The 17,569-nt window shown below is 39.0% G+C and overlaps 1 protein-coding gene and 2 long non-coding RNA genes across 3 annotated transcripts in view; 1 reads left to right on the plus strand and 2 right to left on the minus strand.

Moving 5' to 3' along the window:
- Positions 1-17,292, plus strand: part of LOC134798744 (uncharacterized) — a 174,934-nt gene extending 157,642 nt beyond the window's left edge. Inside the window, exon 2 of the long non-coding RNA XR_010145264.1 lies at positions 16,855-17,292. This is a non-coding gene — a long non-coding RNA (uncharacterized LOC134798744). The remainder of the gene's footprint in view (positions 1-16,854) is intronic.
- Positions 1-17,569, minus strand: part of LOC134798741 (uncharacterized) — a 477,103-nt gene that overhangs the window by 147,274 nt on the left and 312,260 nt on the right. The gene's annotated exons all lie outside the window — the stretch shown is intronic.
- The window catches only part of LOC134798685 (uncharacterized), a 222,647-nt gene that overhangs the window by 54,696 nt on the left and 150,382 nt on the right, over positions 1-17,569 (minus strand). The gene's annotated exons all lie outside the window — the stretch shown is intronic.

Consider the following 17,569-nt stretch of genomic DNA (forward strand, 5'->3'; position numbering starts at 1 on the left):
AAAAAATCCTGGCATATTATATCAATTTATTAAGAAAATTAAATATTCAAAAATCGTGAATAATTTAAAACTCTTTTCCGTAAAACAAGTAACCAACCAATAACGAAGCTTATACTGCTTATTAAAAAAAACAGGTTTCACAGCCTCGCTATATCCTATGTTAATTTATGTATAAAGTTATTGTGTTCCTTGCTAATTAATTTATGCATCTACATGAGAAATCCTACGGCATGTAATTACTTAGGTATATTTTTAAGCCACACGACGTACGAGTATATCATTTTAAGAACCTTCTGCACAAACTGCTCTATTTCTCTTACTAAACTGCCCACATATTAAAATGTTTATGTTGACTGAAATATTAAAGTAAGCAAAACACACCAGACACAACCGTCTCATAAAATTTATCCCAGAGTAGAGCCTAATAAGTTGGAATGTCTGAGGTATTATTATCTCATTTATTTGTTTATCTAACCCTAGTCCCTGTCGAGACGCTAAAGTAAACATCAGCCTAGAAAATAGCTGAATAAAATATCCTACGTTTGCTTTCGCGGCATATTTCCTAAGGTTGTTTACTCGGTAAATTAGATCCGCTACAAGACTAACAGAACCTTTCGAATATTGGTTGACATACACCATATACCATAAAACATTGTATATACAAGTACGCAAACACAAAAAAAAACTCGCGTTTAAAACTCTCATGTCAGTTTCGCTGTTTTTGCAATAAAAAGTATTTTGAAACACGATACAAATCTAGAGTAAAGTGTTTTTCACGATCCAGACGCACTCGGCAGAAAATTGATATAAACCTGTTGTGGGGCCCGCTCCGTTTGTTCAGGTGACGGTGACTTATTTGTTTTATTTGCTGCAGGCAATAGTCGCCTTTAACGCAACGCGGTTGGAGTCAAACTACAAGAAAGGTGTGAATAATAGAAGCCAGAAAAATGCACCCTGCACCGAATAGGTCTTGAGTATAATGTGTTGTTCGCGCGGAGAAAACAAGGAGTGGGAACTGAAAAGTAACCCTTGCGCGTTGAGGTGACACAGACGTGCCGCGGTGCTTTAAATATTTTATCAGTCCAGTTTTTTAGTCTTTTAGTCTGTTAGCTTTGTTCAGACTCTTATAGATCACTTTTTTGCTTGTAAATGATAAAATAGGAAGAAATCAAGCGAAGAATAAAATTTATTTCATGTACTTACATAATTTTCTTCATTCACAATTTACCTAACAGATTATTTTGTGAAAAAATGGCTCATATGTATATTACATTTATTTACCTATCACTTATTTTCACAGCACAAAGAAACAAGGCTAAATTATGCAGTTACAACTATTGTGGTAACAGGGAAATAAAATTTAAATCGCACAAATAATTATTACATATTATGACAAGGAAAAGGAAGTTCGATTTCGATTTTTTACCGCATTTCCGTTACAAGTTCGGCCTGTGGTAGATAAGAGCAACGGCCAATTACTCACTACTAAGTAATACTTGTTTTAACTTCCAAATGTGAGGATAATGACATTAATTATACCTAACGAAAGTAAGTCTGTGTAGGTAGGTAGGTATTACCCAAAATATCCCACTATACGCCTATATTATGTCTAAAACTCATGGCTACGAATAGCGAATAATAGTATTCATATTCATACCATTAGTTATTTTAATTCTTAGTCAAAAGTTACAGTTCTTGTATAACCAAGGTTACAGTTATTTTCATGTTTTTACGCTTTTACTGCGATGACTAACCGGTCTATTTACATTACTTTATAAATGAATGGCTGGTACAAATATTATCTGATCTCAAGGCCGGAATAAAATGACGAAGGCGTCGGTAACGTAACGGCTAAGCGCTTGTTTTTTCTCTTTTTCTAAAGTTGGTAGCCTACGGCTTCTGTTTACCATTATGCGTGTGATAAATACATAATATACATCTGTAATATCTGTATATGATGGTGAAACAGAGAAGGATTATTAAAACTTATAAATTTTCAAATATACACTTCCTGCCCGATTCGAACTTCTAGATAGAGATCGTCTAGATAGGATATGGATTAGATAGGTCAGTGTCAAAAGTGACGTTTTTGTTTGAAGAAATGTCACTTTTGAGACTGACATGTCTAGTCCATATCGTATCTAGACGTAATATTTGACGTATCTTAAAGTTCAAATCGGGCGGTTAGACATGCTGCTGAACTAAAAAAACCGGACAAGTGCGAGTCGGACTCGCCCACCGAGGGTTCCGTACTTTTTAGTATTTATTGTTATAGCGGCAACAGAAATACACCATCTGTGAAAATTACAACTGTCTAGCTATCACGGTTCGTGAGATATAGCCTGGTGACAGACGGACGGACGGACGGACGGACAGCGGAGTCTTAGTAATAGGGTCCCGTTTTACCCTTTGGGTACGGAACCCTAATTATGATACGTCACGGATTGTAAGGTACCGTAAAGTAACTGAGTTCAGTGCAGTAAATTCATCACGTTAATTCACTTTAGACGAAATGAAACACTAGCAGCAGTAATAATTTACTACGAAACTTGAAAACAAAGCAGGGCAATCAATATTCGGTCAACGACAGCCGACAACGCTACCTGAGTAACCTGAGCTACTGTTGACCACATTGCCCCAATTCACCGGTGAGACATACCAACGTGCGACCTTCGTACAAGCGATGCCTTTTGCATATAAACCTATCGATCTTGACGGTGATGACTCATGATTATGTTATTTTTAAGACTTTATTTTAATATGCCGGACGTCCTGTTTGCGTGATTCTACGAAGTTTTGTGTTGTAAATAAGAATCGGTCTAACTCCGCTTGAACTTCGTGCAAAGTTGAAAATTTTATTACGAACTGTGAGATATAGCTGTTATTTCAAAGAAGTGACGATATGCCGTATTAGGTTATTCACCAAGCGCGAAGCGGGGTTGTTCAGTGTGCGCGGTTTACTCTAATTAAGTTAAAAGTAGCGCAGAGGCGTGTGTTGGCTGTTCTTTTTGTGCAACGTAATGCTTTGACTTTAGGCCGTTGGTGCACACAAGATTTGATTAGTTTTTATTTTATTATACATATATATTAGAACATCGATGATGAAATTCTAACGATGAGAGGATACGTTACGCTAAAGATGCTTACGATTCCAGAGATGTCACATATGTTTATTGAAAAACCTGGGTTCCTATTTAGGAAACACCATAGTAATGAGAAAACCATGATAACTGTAGCCCATCATCTATAGTAATCGAATACAATATGTGTTGTTATTGAAATAATTATTGCAGATTTAGGTTCGATTGCACTTAACCGGCGGTCAATTTTATCATAGTTCGTTATAATTCGCTATTACGCTTATGTTAAAATTTTGTTTTGTGATGACGACTGCAATCATGCGTGGCGCAACCCGCACCCTTTTATCCAACATGACAAGTTAAAGCATCCGTTGACGAAGTAGGTACTGGCACTACTCAGAATTCGCAAGCTCGGACCTTACCAAGGCGTTAGTCCAACAATACGTAAAGTTAACTTGCGAAATCGTAACCGACCCCTGTACCAGGAATCATGTGGATATAACGCATCGTGACGGATGGACACAGATTTTTCTGCAATGAATCTCGTTATATGTTAATTTTTTGAATCACAACCGCGTGAGAAACGGCTTAGGAAGTTCATCGAAAGGCAACATGCGTTCTAAGAAAACAATTCTTGGAAACTTATGAATAGATATTTCGCATTAATAGAGCTGTCTCATCGGTCATTTCTTTATAAATGTCATATTGGTAACCTTAGTTACATTAACTGAATGAGTTAACTTATGTACAGATTTTTTAAGAGTTGGCAACGCGCATGAAACAAACATGGGAGATGCAGGCGGAATATATGTATGCAGGTGAAAACCGACGTAGTATTAAAAAAAATGATTTCGTTTATGATTAATTTTATATTTGTCTTAACTCTCGCTATGTGGCTATCTCCATATAAAACTAAAAAGGATAATAAATAATTATAAGGATTATTTTAAAATGTTTGCTATTGAAATACATAATTTTGAAGTTGAAATTCTAGTATTACCCATGTTATGACCGTAAGATTTTTTTTAACAAAAATAGCACGTTCGGAACTATTGTACATTACCTGTTAGATATGTCAGGTTATCTATGCCAAACATCTTTAACTCCAAGTATCCAAACTCACTACCCGTTAAAGCGGTGTTCCAGCCATCTCATCGCCGCCAAACGCTAAAGTTTGCCTCCGACTGCAATCCTAACTTACAGAGCAAAGTAATGGTAGCACTTGGCGTCTCTTCGTGCCTCACGCGGTTTCGGCGCGGTTACCTCGACTGTACTTGTTCAAGTTTAACATGTAAAAATCTTAACAACTAATCCGATGACGGTTCTTTTTTCATATTGAAACTGTTTTAAATTAACTAGTAGTTCGCCCCGAACTGAGAACTCGCGGTTTGCCAAAAATTATATAGAGCGATTGACTTTGTTGCACCTACTTACTCGTATAGTTCGACATAAAATAGTAGAAAATAATTTTCAAGAAAAAAAAACCGACTTCTATCTAACAGGTTCAGTTCTAACCTAACCTAACCTAACCCACTTTTTTTCGGTTCTGTGAGGATCGCAGTTTAAACCTAACCTAACCTACTTAATGACGCGTGCGGTGCGGTGAGCGGGAGGGACTAGTAAGTTTGGCATCATTATACTTTATACCTATACCTACATTTTATGGTAGGTAATCATAGTGGTTTATTTAGCCTAGGTATCAGTGGTTTTCCGGGTCAAGGTCCGAGTCCGGGTCCGAGTCCGGGTCCGGGTCTAGTTCCGGGTCCAGGTCCAGGTAGAGGTCCAGGTCTAGGTCATGGTCCAGGTCCAAGTCCAGGTCCAAGTCCGGGTCCAGGTCCGGGTTTAGGTCCAGATAAGAGCCCGGATCCGGGTCAGGTCTGGCTCCAGGGCCAGCTCCGTCAAAATCGAAATTCGAAATCGCCAAACGTGTAGTCATTGAAGAGTTCTGTTCTGATCATCATCAGCAGTTCCACTTCATCAAATGCGAGTTTTTAATGTAAATTCTTTATTTTTTGATGAAAATACACAAATCTCTATACGCATGCCTTTAAGATTTGAGGAGTTCCCTCGGTTCCTCATGGATACCATCATCAGACCTCAAGCTTGACAAAAATGTGGCTTAAAAATTTAACTTGCTTAACAAACATAACGAAGAGGACAAATCGCCAAACGTGAACTCTGCGTCGTTGAAGAGTTCCGTTCTGATCATCATCAGTAGTTCCACTTCATCAAATGCGACAGTTTTTAATGAAAATGCTTGATTTTCTGACGAAAATACAAAAATCTCTATACGCATGTCTATAAGATTTGAGGAGTTCCCTCGATTCCTCGTGGATCCCATCATCAGAACTCGAGCTTGGCAAAAATGTGGCTTAAAAACTTAACTTGCTTAACAAACATAACGAAGAGGACAAATCGCCAAACGTGAACTATGCTTCGTTGAAGAGTTCCGTTCTGATCATCATCAGCAGTTCCACTTCATCAAATGTCACTTTTTTGAATGTATATGCTTGAATCGTTGATAAAAACACAATAATCACTATATGTATGCCTTTAAGATTTGAGGAGTTCCCTCGATTCCTCATTGATCCCATCATCAGAACTGGGTTTTGACAAAAACGGGACCAATCTGTATGCATCAAATCAAAAAAAATATTTTCAAAATCGGTCCAGTAATAACGGAGATATGGAGTAACAAACATAAAAAAAAAATCACAATCGAATTTCCTCCTTTTGAGATTTGGAAGTCGGTTAATAAATGAGGGCGCCACTTTCTACGTAGCTGTCACATTTTTGACGTAAAATGCTTACACATGGCAACATTGTATAGTCTGTCAAGCCATTTCCGTCACTAGAAAAAAGCGGCTAAAAATGTAGGCGCGAAGGGTTATCGTCCCATAGAAAATTTGAATATCGCGCCTTTTTCTACTGACATACTTGTTTGACCGACTATAGTATGGAAATTTTAGAGTTCCATTTTATGTCCCAATATAGGCGGCAATGGATCAAAAATCGCGTGGATATATTACAAGGTCTGTGGAGCCCTTAACTGATACTGTATCTGTGGTAAGCCGAAATATTCCTGTCAAATGTCAAATACCTATTTTATGTTTATTTTTATCTTGCTAATTATTTAAACATGGTAAATTTAAAAACGATATTATAAAAGTGCAAGCTGACCACTTTCATTTGATACCAAACTCGACCATACTTTCTTGCAAAAAGATGACCAGAATAGCAAGACCCCTCACAAATAGCTTTTTAGCCTTCTAAGCTCTTCTAGCGCAATAACCCCTTGATCGAGCCTGCTCATAATTTAATGACTAAAATATAATACTCTCAACTACACGTTTACCCAATTTAATTTAAATTAGAACAAATTTACTTAAGTTCTTGAGTATCAAACTATCCTCTCATAGTTCAGCTTAAAAACATCGAAATGCCGGGACGTGCCCCTAGCCAGCCGCGTGTCCCAAGTCGAATGTAAGAACTTCGTTCGCTTCGCTCGCTCGTTCGAAGAACTTCGTTCGCTTCGCTCGCTCGTTCGATTAATAAGTATAGCAGTGTGCATGTGGAAAAAAAGAAGTTTTATTAAACTAAAAATTGAGCGACTGTTACATAAAAAATATTAGAATAATTATGGGATAATTTACATGTGGTTTATAAAAATAGTTTGCCAAATTTTCCAAGTGGACGATGGCACTGTCAAGTAGCTGTCATTGACGCATTGCTGACGTGACTAGAACGTTCAACGCCTTGACTTATTCGGTCCGGTTGCCAGTGACAAAGTCCATTGCCTGCTGCTGCAGTCGCAACCCGAATGGTACCTTTCCGCAAATACCTTCGTTTCATAAAAGGCTATTTTTAGAGAACGTATTTATAATAAAATTCTGCGATTTCGATTACGCATTATAATTCTGCGGATACGTTTGACGTCATCGCAAACCATACTGTTAACCGGAATCCCATGACATAGAAGAAAAAAATCTAATATTGTTTAATTGTTTATTTATTAGACATTTATAAGCATAACAGTTACACCAAAACGCTTACAAACTAGCAATACACTATAATAGAATTTACAAAACAAAATACATACATTATTATTAAAACACAATTCATTATTTACAGAAATATTAAATATATGATTACTAGATAAATAAAATTAATTACATGAAAATCATCATTATTATATATAAAATAGAGAGACGAGTTAACAAAACTTAACTAAATATATTAAACAATTGTCTTTTATCGGATAATTTCATCAAATATACAAGTATCATGACGGACTTCCATTGTTCAAAAGCAAACAGCAGCTGCTATAGACGCGTAAACAAAACAATGTAGACGAAACATATACATATATTCCAGATACCGTTGTAAATACACATAAGGCTTATACACATAACAGTGGAAAAACTGTACCTAATCGTTTATTTAAAGCATCTCAGTTAGGTACCAATTTCAAGAAACGACAGTCCTTTAACTCCGTTCGTACAGCCCATTCGACCTGAGCACAGTCTCATGTATTCCTTATTTCCAAGTCACATGTTCTCAACAGTTGTGCTAGCATGAGTGAACCCCGTTATTGAGAAAGCCAATGTAATGTAGCCTATCGATCTGTAAACACTGTATCATCGGCGAGCGCATTTATACTGGCTAGTCACAACGGTACAGTTCACCTTCGTTCTGTAAGCGATTCTTATAACGTTCCTGCGCTCCCTAAGCCGCGATAAATTCGGTAAAAAACACACATTCATCATACCCCGCCGAGGCTGATCTCTTGCTTGGATCTGCGAGATTTACGACATGACAATTGCGACTGCGTACGCGAGCATGGCAAATCGCACCATTATTCAAAACACACCAAGACAAAAAAAATGCAATATGCGTGCTAACTCTGAAGTTTAAGTATAATACCAGTTTCTATCTGATTCTTTTTCTGTGTAGGATGACGATGATTTCCTTGATGAAAACTATATTTCCTTTCCCTGGACTCTAACTATCTTTTATATCGTTAGCCTATTTATGTGTCCCACTGCTGGGAAAAGGCCTCCGCTCTCCCTTTCCAATCCTCCCAAGATCCCGCCAATCCCGCTGGAATGCATCCAAGTCGGTTCACCGGTTTAAACGTGAAGAGGTAACATACAAACAGACATATCAAGTTATTTTCATATGTATATTAATAAGGTTTTGACATTAGTCACACGATGAAATTTACTAAAGTCACACAAGTGCATTAAATAGCGTCCATTCTCTTGTACCTACAGTCGCCATCAGACATATCGGAGCGGTCAAGGCGCTCACAAATATCTCTAACACGAGTTAGAGTGCGTGTTCAGATATTGTGAACACCTTGGCCGCTCCGATATATTTGATGGCGACTATACCTAAAGCAATGCTACAAGTGTATTATAAATAGTCACGCTTTTATAGATCGTTCCGTTATGTTAATAGCAAATAACTCTTTCTTGAGAGATAATAAAACAGTTTACGAGATTATTAAATTCGCTGTGCCGTTTTATCTTTTCTTTTGGAGATTGTCTTAGCTTAGCATTCATAAATAATCGTGTTTTTGCATAACATCGATACATATTAAAATAAATCAACACTTGTATTCATGTTAATAATGTATAATTTAGAATCGAAATATTTGGGACAATTATTTCTAAAGTTATTCAGGCCGCATGAGTTCATAATTTTAGATCCCATCTTAGAATGAAATAAAATCGCTTTCTTGGCTACCTAGCGGCACGGTTGATTAGCCTAACTAGACATACTCGTATCTATCTGATAAAGTACTTTTTGTTCCTATCTAACAAACCTACATACACATACACTCAAGGAGCACAGAACCTCTGTCGTTATTAGACTCAAACACTTGAAATCCGGATTTATCCGGTTACATTCAAAAGTACCCAACAGAATTGCTGGTTGAAACCCCGGAATCTCGAGCCAAATATCTGAATTCGCAAGGAGCCCATTCATTGAGTATTTAGGCTATGGCCACATCGGCCGCTGAAGCTTTCTCTTGCTCGTAGTATTGTATGTGAATTCTTATAAGTTATAATAATATGAGACGTCACATCACATCCCTTATGTAGTGTATGCGTGAGGTACGATTTGATGTCTGTTATTAGGATTTGTATATATATTACCTACAACGTACTTTGCAGTCTTACTGCCGTATTCGAACTTCAAGATATTCACAAGAGACGACACGTACTAGATCCATTCTAGATACGTTATAGTTTAGATATCAACTAGTTCTCTTTTGCAGCGCAATTCGGGCAACCAATGTCACTTTTACGTTAGATAGAGTAAGATATCTATTAGATGTGAATTGGATCTCTAAGTCATTATCCTGTGGAAATCGTTTAACAGTATCTCCAGAATCGTGCAAATGTCAAATTTGACAGTTTAGATCTTAAACATATCGTTATCGTATCTTGATGTCTAATAGATGTCTATTTCAAAATCCGAATCGGGCCGTTACACTACATTTATTGCATTTACCTACGCATGCTACCTATCTTAGTTACGACTAAAATGTAGTCATCTCTTAACATTTGGCGGTATCGTAACGGAGGCATATTCGATCTTAATTGACCACCTCCCTTAACATTTCTTTTACCGATTCATTAACTCAAATAGCTGTCACCACAATTTTACTAATTCGATGTGTAACGGATTAAGTTCATGAAAAATGTGTCACAAAAGTCTGTTGGACACTCCGTGTATGCATCCATTTCTCCGCTCCAGTTTCAAAGCCCCAGTTTTGAAAGTGCTGTCGCATCCAACCGCTGCATTGGTCGTAATCATGAAATTGCTAAGAAGAGACGGCGACGCCCGACGACGGTTATTCGTACCGATAGGACGATTAAGCTAAATAGAGCGCGCTGTTTTTTGAATTTGCTTTTTGAAAGCTTTCAAGCAAATGGGAAACTATTTGACTACCTATAGTCTCTTCTTGTATCTATAGTAATGTTTAGTAGTACTACTTAGTAGACTGGGGCATGTTAACAAACAAAAGGGTCACGAATACCTAAATGACAAAACTCAGCGTTGATAAAACGGAATATGTAAGGGATCATGATATTATCTACTGCAGTTGAATGTGCAGTCCCACTTTATTGTCGCTTATATGTAAATGGCAGCGCTTCACCCAAAGAAATTAAACTTTAAGATGAGAATCGGAATAATATAGGTTTTATTAAAGTTTGCTCCTCATATTTTTTTATTACTAATGACAATCGGGGAAAACCTAATATCTGAATAAGGAAGACATCGACCTAAGACAAGAAAATACATATAGCTAAAACGAAATATGTATAAAGCTTTACCAGAATAACCTATTCATATAACAACATTTATCTACCTTAGATAACAAATTTCTCTGGTTTATTCCTAACTAGTAATAACCTTTTTTTACAACAAACAAATATGTATGTACTGTGATGTAACTATGGTGCTACAACATCATTACTGACTGAGAAGTCATGATAAATGATGAAAAGATTTACATTTATTGAAAAAAAAAATAACAAATTTTCGTTTAAATAAGATATTTTCAAAGTATATCCTAGCGTTTTAATTTTTAACAAGCAGAAGCGTCTGCGAACGATGCTATTAAGCTTAGAATACATTTAAAAGTGGAAAGGGTCCCCTTGACCTATAATATGGTGGAAAGATTTGCTGGCTATGGATGAGGTCTTGGTAGCTCAGATGGCAGAGCACTGGAGTATCGATCCAGGGGTCGTGAGTTCAAGTCTCACCCAAGATAGTAATTTTTCCACTTTTAAATTTATCCTAGCGTTATTTGTAAAGTTATTTATAAAAGAAGGTACAATACAGAAGTTTTTAATTTCCTAGAGAGGAAAACGGAAGAGTTGTTCTACTCCATTACGTCTCGGCTCGGATTACGCAACGACGCGGCAAATCTCTATATCGTTAATTGGAAACCGAGTGCAGCCGAGTAAATTCAAAAGCTAGATTAAAAGCTGGTTTATGTAAACGACTTTCTTCGGTGCATTTCTGAGTAAATGTTGTATTATTTTGTCGAGTGTTTCTTCTTACTTAGATGTGGTATCCGTTTGTAAGAACCCGAGTCCAAAATTTCATATAATTTAATAAAGGTTTTTATTTAGTCCGCCATACATTTACACAATAAATTTTTGTTAATTTCCAACAAACACAAAGATCAAAGTGGCGAAAAATAATAAATTAAAATGAATAACGCCAAAATTGTGACTGTTTAGAAAAAAGGCACCTATTTCCTTTTTCTACCGGGACCTATAAGCCAATTCAAACCTAATTACCTAAATTTTGACATCAATATGATATCATTTTGTTATCATTCACCCGTGCGTCTCGCTCGCGCCATAATAATAACTAAATAACATCATAAACTGAAATAGACAACATCATTAACATCGTTTAGATTTCATTCTGATGTCAGTGTGTGTACGAATTATCTTGTTACATTGTGTCATCATCATTTTAATATCACAACGTAATTTAGAATCGGCCTCGTAGTTGCGAATGACATTTTTTATTCACTCTCAATAATTCACACTAAAGTTTTAATCCGCACTGACCACGCATGCCTTTAGTTGCTTACAAATCACTTCGGAGCACTTAATCTGCCCCATCTCATAAGTTACGATCGCGTGAGAACCAAGTATCCATAACACCTTGCACATGCAACTGTGGGGTCCAAAAATTGCAAGTTAATCGTCTTGAAACGGACAGTAAATCATTAAGAAGAAAGTGGACTACCGCTTTTCCATGCAAACGTAATACCCATTTTCCTCTCTGGATATTGACATTAATGATAATTATTTTTACACAATTTTATGTATAGCTAAGTAACATATACATAAAGTTGTGTAAAAATATTATCAAAGTCATATTAATTCAAAAACTAAATAATCGAATGAAGGGGCATGACTAAGGTTAATTAATATTAATACTATTAATTAACCTGAGTCATGCCCCTTCGTTTTAAATCTTTAGCTTTTGAATTCATATATTATTATGACTTAGGTGCGACACAAATACTGAAAAAGGAACCGAACTGTTAGAAATTGTGCGGGACATATTGATCGTAGATATGGAAAATGAAAGCAACTTTACAGCGGAATACATGTGGTCTAGATTGGAGAATCAATGCCTGAAGGCAGCAGAAAAAAATTTGGGAACATCTAAAGGGAAACTAAACATCGGCAAAGACCCTACATGGTGGAACAAAGAAGTGAAAGAATCCCTGAGATGCAAAAAAGAGTGCTTCAAGCAATGGCAGAATTCAAGATCAGACGAAGATCGCATGTTATATAAGGACGCTAAAAAGTTGGCCAAACGTACAGTAGCTAAGCAGAGACAAGATGCTAAGGAAAACTTCTACAAAAGACTGGAAAGTGCTACAAATGATCGGGAAATCTTTAAGCTGGCAAAGCAGCGACACACAACCGGCTTAGATATTAAAATAAACAAATATATCAAAGATGATAATGGACACCTACTAACCGATAATGAGAAGATCAATAACCGATGGCACCAATACTACCAACACCTGCTGAACGAAGAATTTCCGAGCCAACCTTTGCAAGCCACAGCAAGAGTAGCCGGACCACTAATGAGCATTGGAATTAAAGAGGTAACAACTGCACTCAAGAAAATGAAAAACCATAAGGCCGTGGGACCTGATAGCATACCGGCAGATCTGTGGAAGCTCCTGGGACCAATGGCGGTAGAGTGGCTCACAAAGCTATTTAACGCCATACTTGAGTCCGGAAAAATTCCCAGTGCTTGGCGCCACAGCTACCTGATACCCTTTTTTAAGAATAAGGGGGATGTAAGTTGTTGCACAAATTATATTCATGTATGCTGATGATATCGCGCTGACAGACTCTGATTAGGGCCGACTTGTCCAGCGTGTGAACAGATGGAGGGGGTCGCTGGAGAACGGCGGTCTTAAACTAAATGTGGCGAAGACAGAGTACATGGCCTGCAATAGTACAGATCCTCTACCCGTCCGCATAGGCGTGGACATGGTCGAGCGCACGGATCAAGTTAAGTACCTAGGATCTGTACTTAGCACTACCGGGGACATCGACAGCGACGTCAAAGCCCGAATTTCCGCTGCTTGGGTCAAATGGCGGGAGATGACTGGGGTTATTTGTGACCCCAAAATGCCGATTAAGTTGAAGGGACAGGTCTATAAGACCATCATTAGACCTGCCCTTCTGTACGGCAGCGAGACTTGGCCTTTACTAGAGCGGCACAAGCAGGAACTGCGTGTCACGGAAATGAAGATGCTACGGTGGATGTGCGGAGTTTCACGCAAGGATCGCGTCCGAAACGCCCACATTCGGGGTAGTCTTGGCGTCCGTGACATTGCAGACAAACTGCAAGAGTGTCGCCTTCGTTGGTATGGCCACGTCTCGCGCAGACCGGCAAGTTACGTGGGTAACAAATGCCTGGCCATGCCGCCTCCTCCCGGTACGGGAAGAAGAGGCCGGCCCAAGAAGCGATGGCTTGATGTCGTCAAGGAGGACATGCGTGCCAACGGACTCACTACCAGGGATGCCGAAGATCGGGCAAAGTGGTCACGAAGGAGTCGGAAGGCGGACCCCGGGTCCTCGCGCCCCGCGCGGGGGCACAGCCGGGATTGACGCCAGGATGATGATGATGATGAAGTTGTTGCACAAATTACAGAGGGGTCAAGCTTACATCCCATACGCTTAAAATTTGGGAACGCATACTCAATAATCGTCTGGCCGAACTGACAACCACATCTGAAAATCAATGCGGATTCTCGCCGGGAAAATCCACAACAGATGCAATACAAACATTAACAATACTTTTAGAAAAACACCGAACCAATAGAGAAGATCTCCATCTTGTGTTTATTGATCTGGAAAAAGCGTTCGATAGAGTACCGCGAAAACTTGTCTGGCAGGCGATGAGAGCACAAAGAATACCGGAACACTATATCGAACTAGTGCAGGATATGTATGAAGGTATCAGCACACAGGTGAAAAGCGCAGCAGGACTAAGTAAACCGTTCCAAGTTGGGGTTGGAGTGCATCAGGGATCGGCCCTCAGCCCGTACCTGTTTAACCTATCAATGGACTATCTCACAAAGGACATTCAATCCCCAGTACCATGGTGCATGCTGTACGCGGATGATGTTGTTCTGGCAGATAAGTGTGCAAACAAACTACAGGCCACGCTCCAACAATGGAAGCAAGCACTCGAGAACAATGGGCTCCGGATCAGTCGCAGTAAGACCGAGTACATGAGATGCAGTTTCAGTAATCAGACCACACCCAATACCAACATATTCATAGATGGCCAGCCCTTGCCCAAAGTAAATCAATTTAAATATCTGGGATCAATACTGTCGGAAGACGCCAAAATAGACTCGGACGTAACCCATAGAGTCAATGCAGCATGGCTAAGATGGAGAACTCTGTCAGGAGTACTCTGCGACAACAGTATGCCAATCAAACTGAAGGGTAAAGTCTATAAAACAGCGGTTAGACCAGCCATGCTATATGGTTCCAAGTGTTGGGCTGCGAAAAAGACTCACGAAAATAAACTGCACGTGAACGAAATGAAAATGTTGCGATGGTCGGCCGGCGTAACAAGGCTCGATAGGATACGCAACGAATACGTCAGAGGCTCCTTCAAAGTCGCACCCATAGGGGATAAGCTGGTGGAGAGACGAATGCGTTGGTTTGGCCATGTCATGAGAAGGGACGAAGAGTACCCAGTCAAAAAGGCCTTGGCTATCCCGGAAAAGAGAAAAGGAAGAGGGCGCCCGCTAGCTACGTGGTGGACAACCGTAGTCAAAGATCTGGAACGGGCACAGCTGAACACAGAGACAACCCAGGACAGGTGGTCCTGGCGCCTAAGGACGAGGAGAGCCGACCCCAAATGAAGGGATAAGGCAAGGAAGAAGAAGAAGACTTAGGTGCGACACAAAATTGCATATATACATTATTGAATGTTCTTAAACTTATATAATAATTAATTTAAATAGATATTGTAGGATAATTTTACTCAGATCGACGTAGTCCCACAATGAAAATGGGGATTACCTAACGTTTGTATGGAAAAGCGATCGTCCGCTTTCCTCATAAGAGAGCTAAGTGAGACAGAGACAATAAATAACCCCTCGGCTTCGTAAATTAACCGATATTGCGGTGCTGTCGACATGAATCATGTTTAATAAAGACACGTATACGTTTTATTGATAATCCGTAATTTGCTGGCAATTTTGGTTGGCACCGGCACCGGTATTTAATAAATAGACGCAGTGCAGATGTGCATAATTGTTTTCCATCGTATTTTCTCGGAAACGTTCGTATTTGTCATGCTACTTCAGTCAACCTTAGCACTTTTTGTACCGAGACTGACTAAAATAACAAGACACGTTCGAACGTTTCCGTGAAAATACGATGGAAAATAAACATGTATTTACATCTGTACTTTGTGATAGAAGGCAAATGGATAAAGCGCAAAAATAAATGTTCTATGTACTTTTTATTTATTTTTGTAATTTTGTTAAGTATTTTGCAGTGAAAACGCACTGAATTTAAAAGGGTATGAATAGTAATTTCATAAAATATAATACAATAATATAGATCCTACAGATACGGATTACTAAAAAGCAATTAAATTATAATCTCATATTTTTACACCCGTTTCCGAAAAAGTAGTGTGGTTTTTAGCAAAAAATTAAGTAAAAGTAGGTAAGTCCTGTATTTACATGTGTGAATATATGAATAAGGAACAAGAAATGTTCATTACATAATTGTTACGTATCCATGTATGTAACAATGTTGTTATTTACTCAAATGGACGCCCTTCATACTTAGCTGCACTGAGTCATGTTTGTAAGTAGTTATCGCAATAGTAACGTATTATTACAGATACCTGTATCATTAATAATATTATTAATCTAATCCTTAGGACGGCGTGCATTGATTAAATTAGTCACAATAATAAGCACTTCATTAGCCTTGTCGTATCTTTATCATTCAAGTGGGAATGAATCATATTTAATATGTTTAACCTCAATTCTTTATTACTTATTGAAATAAATATTATTCATTCATTCATTCAGTACATTTTGAGAGCCTCTATATTTAGTACCTACCTATTTAAGTAATATTTCACATAATAAATTAAAAAAAATGGTGCCCGTCAAGAACCAACGACACGAACTCTTCAATAATTTTTGGGGGTTATTCCATAATAAAAGGAAATTGCGCATTACACGCAGCTCACGCGTCGCGCCCGCCGCTGACGTCACGTCGTCGTCACGTGTCCGGAGGAGTTTTCCGAGTGAGCGCGCGATGAGTCACCCTGCGTGTGCCGTATGGTACGAGCTGACAGCGGGTAGTAATATGAAATGTTTAGGTATGTAATAGTGGCAGTAGTATTACAGTTTACAAATATCGGCATTAAAATCCGCTGAGAGAGTGTGGGGACAAATCGTTTTAACCATTGTCCTTCCTAGCTTCCCATATAATACGTATAAACATAGTGTTTGAAATTTTGAACACACCATTACAATATGACAATAGTCTTGATACCACGGACTAGCAAGCGCAGCGTAGGACGTCAACCCACAAGATGGACAGACGACCTTGTTAAGGTCACCGGAGGTCGCTGGATGCGGGTCGCTTCCAACCGGTACGAATGGAGGTCCAAGGGGGAGGCCTATGTTCAGCAGTGGACGTCTTATGGCTGAGATGAATAGAGTTTTTTTTTATGTAATAGTCAGCAAACGAGCAGACGAGCCGCCTGATGGGAAGCGGTCATCGTCGCCCATGGACATAAGCAACATCACAGGAGCCACTTAAGCGTTGCCGACCCTTGAGAACCCTAAATACCTGCTTCTTGAAGAATCCCATATTGTAGCGCAAAGGAAATACCTCAGGAGGCAAGTCATTCCACATTCTGCACGTTCTGGGAAGAAGCGAGCGAGATGCCCGCTTATTCTTGGTGTGCTATGTATCTAAGAAGTGGGGATGAACTTTGCTCCTTTGGCGGGAGGTGCGGTGATAGAAACGAGACGATGGCACCAAATCAAAAAGTTCTTCCGAGCACTCCCCATTGTACAGACGGTAGAACATGCAAAGAGAGCCAACGTCTCTCCGAAGGCTAAGAGGTTCTAAGCCGTCAGTAAGTTCGGGATCGCCGACAATACGAACTGCCCGCCGTTAGATGGAGTCAAGAGGAAGGAGCTGGTATTGTGGAGCGCCAGACCAGAGATGAGAACAGTACTCCATATGAGGTCGAACCTGCGCTTTATATAGCAAAAGCCGGTGACTAGGTGTGAAGTACTGTTTGGGTCTGTTAAGCACCCCAAGCTTTTTGGAGGCCAGTTTGGCTTTATGTTCCAAAACTTCCAAATGACTCCGAAACTGGACTTCGTTCGTAATATCGACACCCAGTATCCCGATACTTTTAGC

This window comes from Cydia splendana, chromosome 17 (genome assembly GCF_910591565.1).
Source record: "Cydia splendana chromosome 17, ilCydSple1.2, whole genome shotgun sequence".
NCBI lineage: Eukaryota > Metazoa > Arthropoda > Insecta > Lepidoptera > Tortricidae > Cydia > Cydia splendana.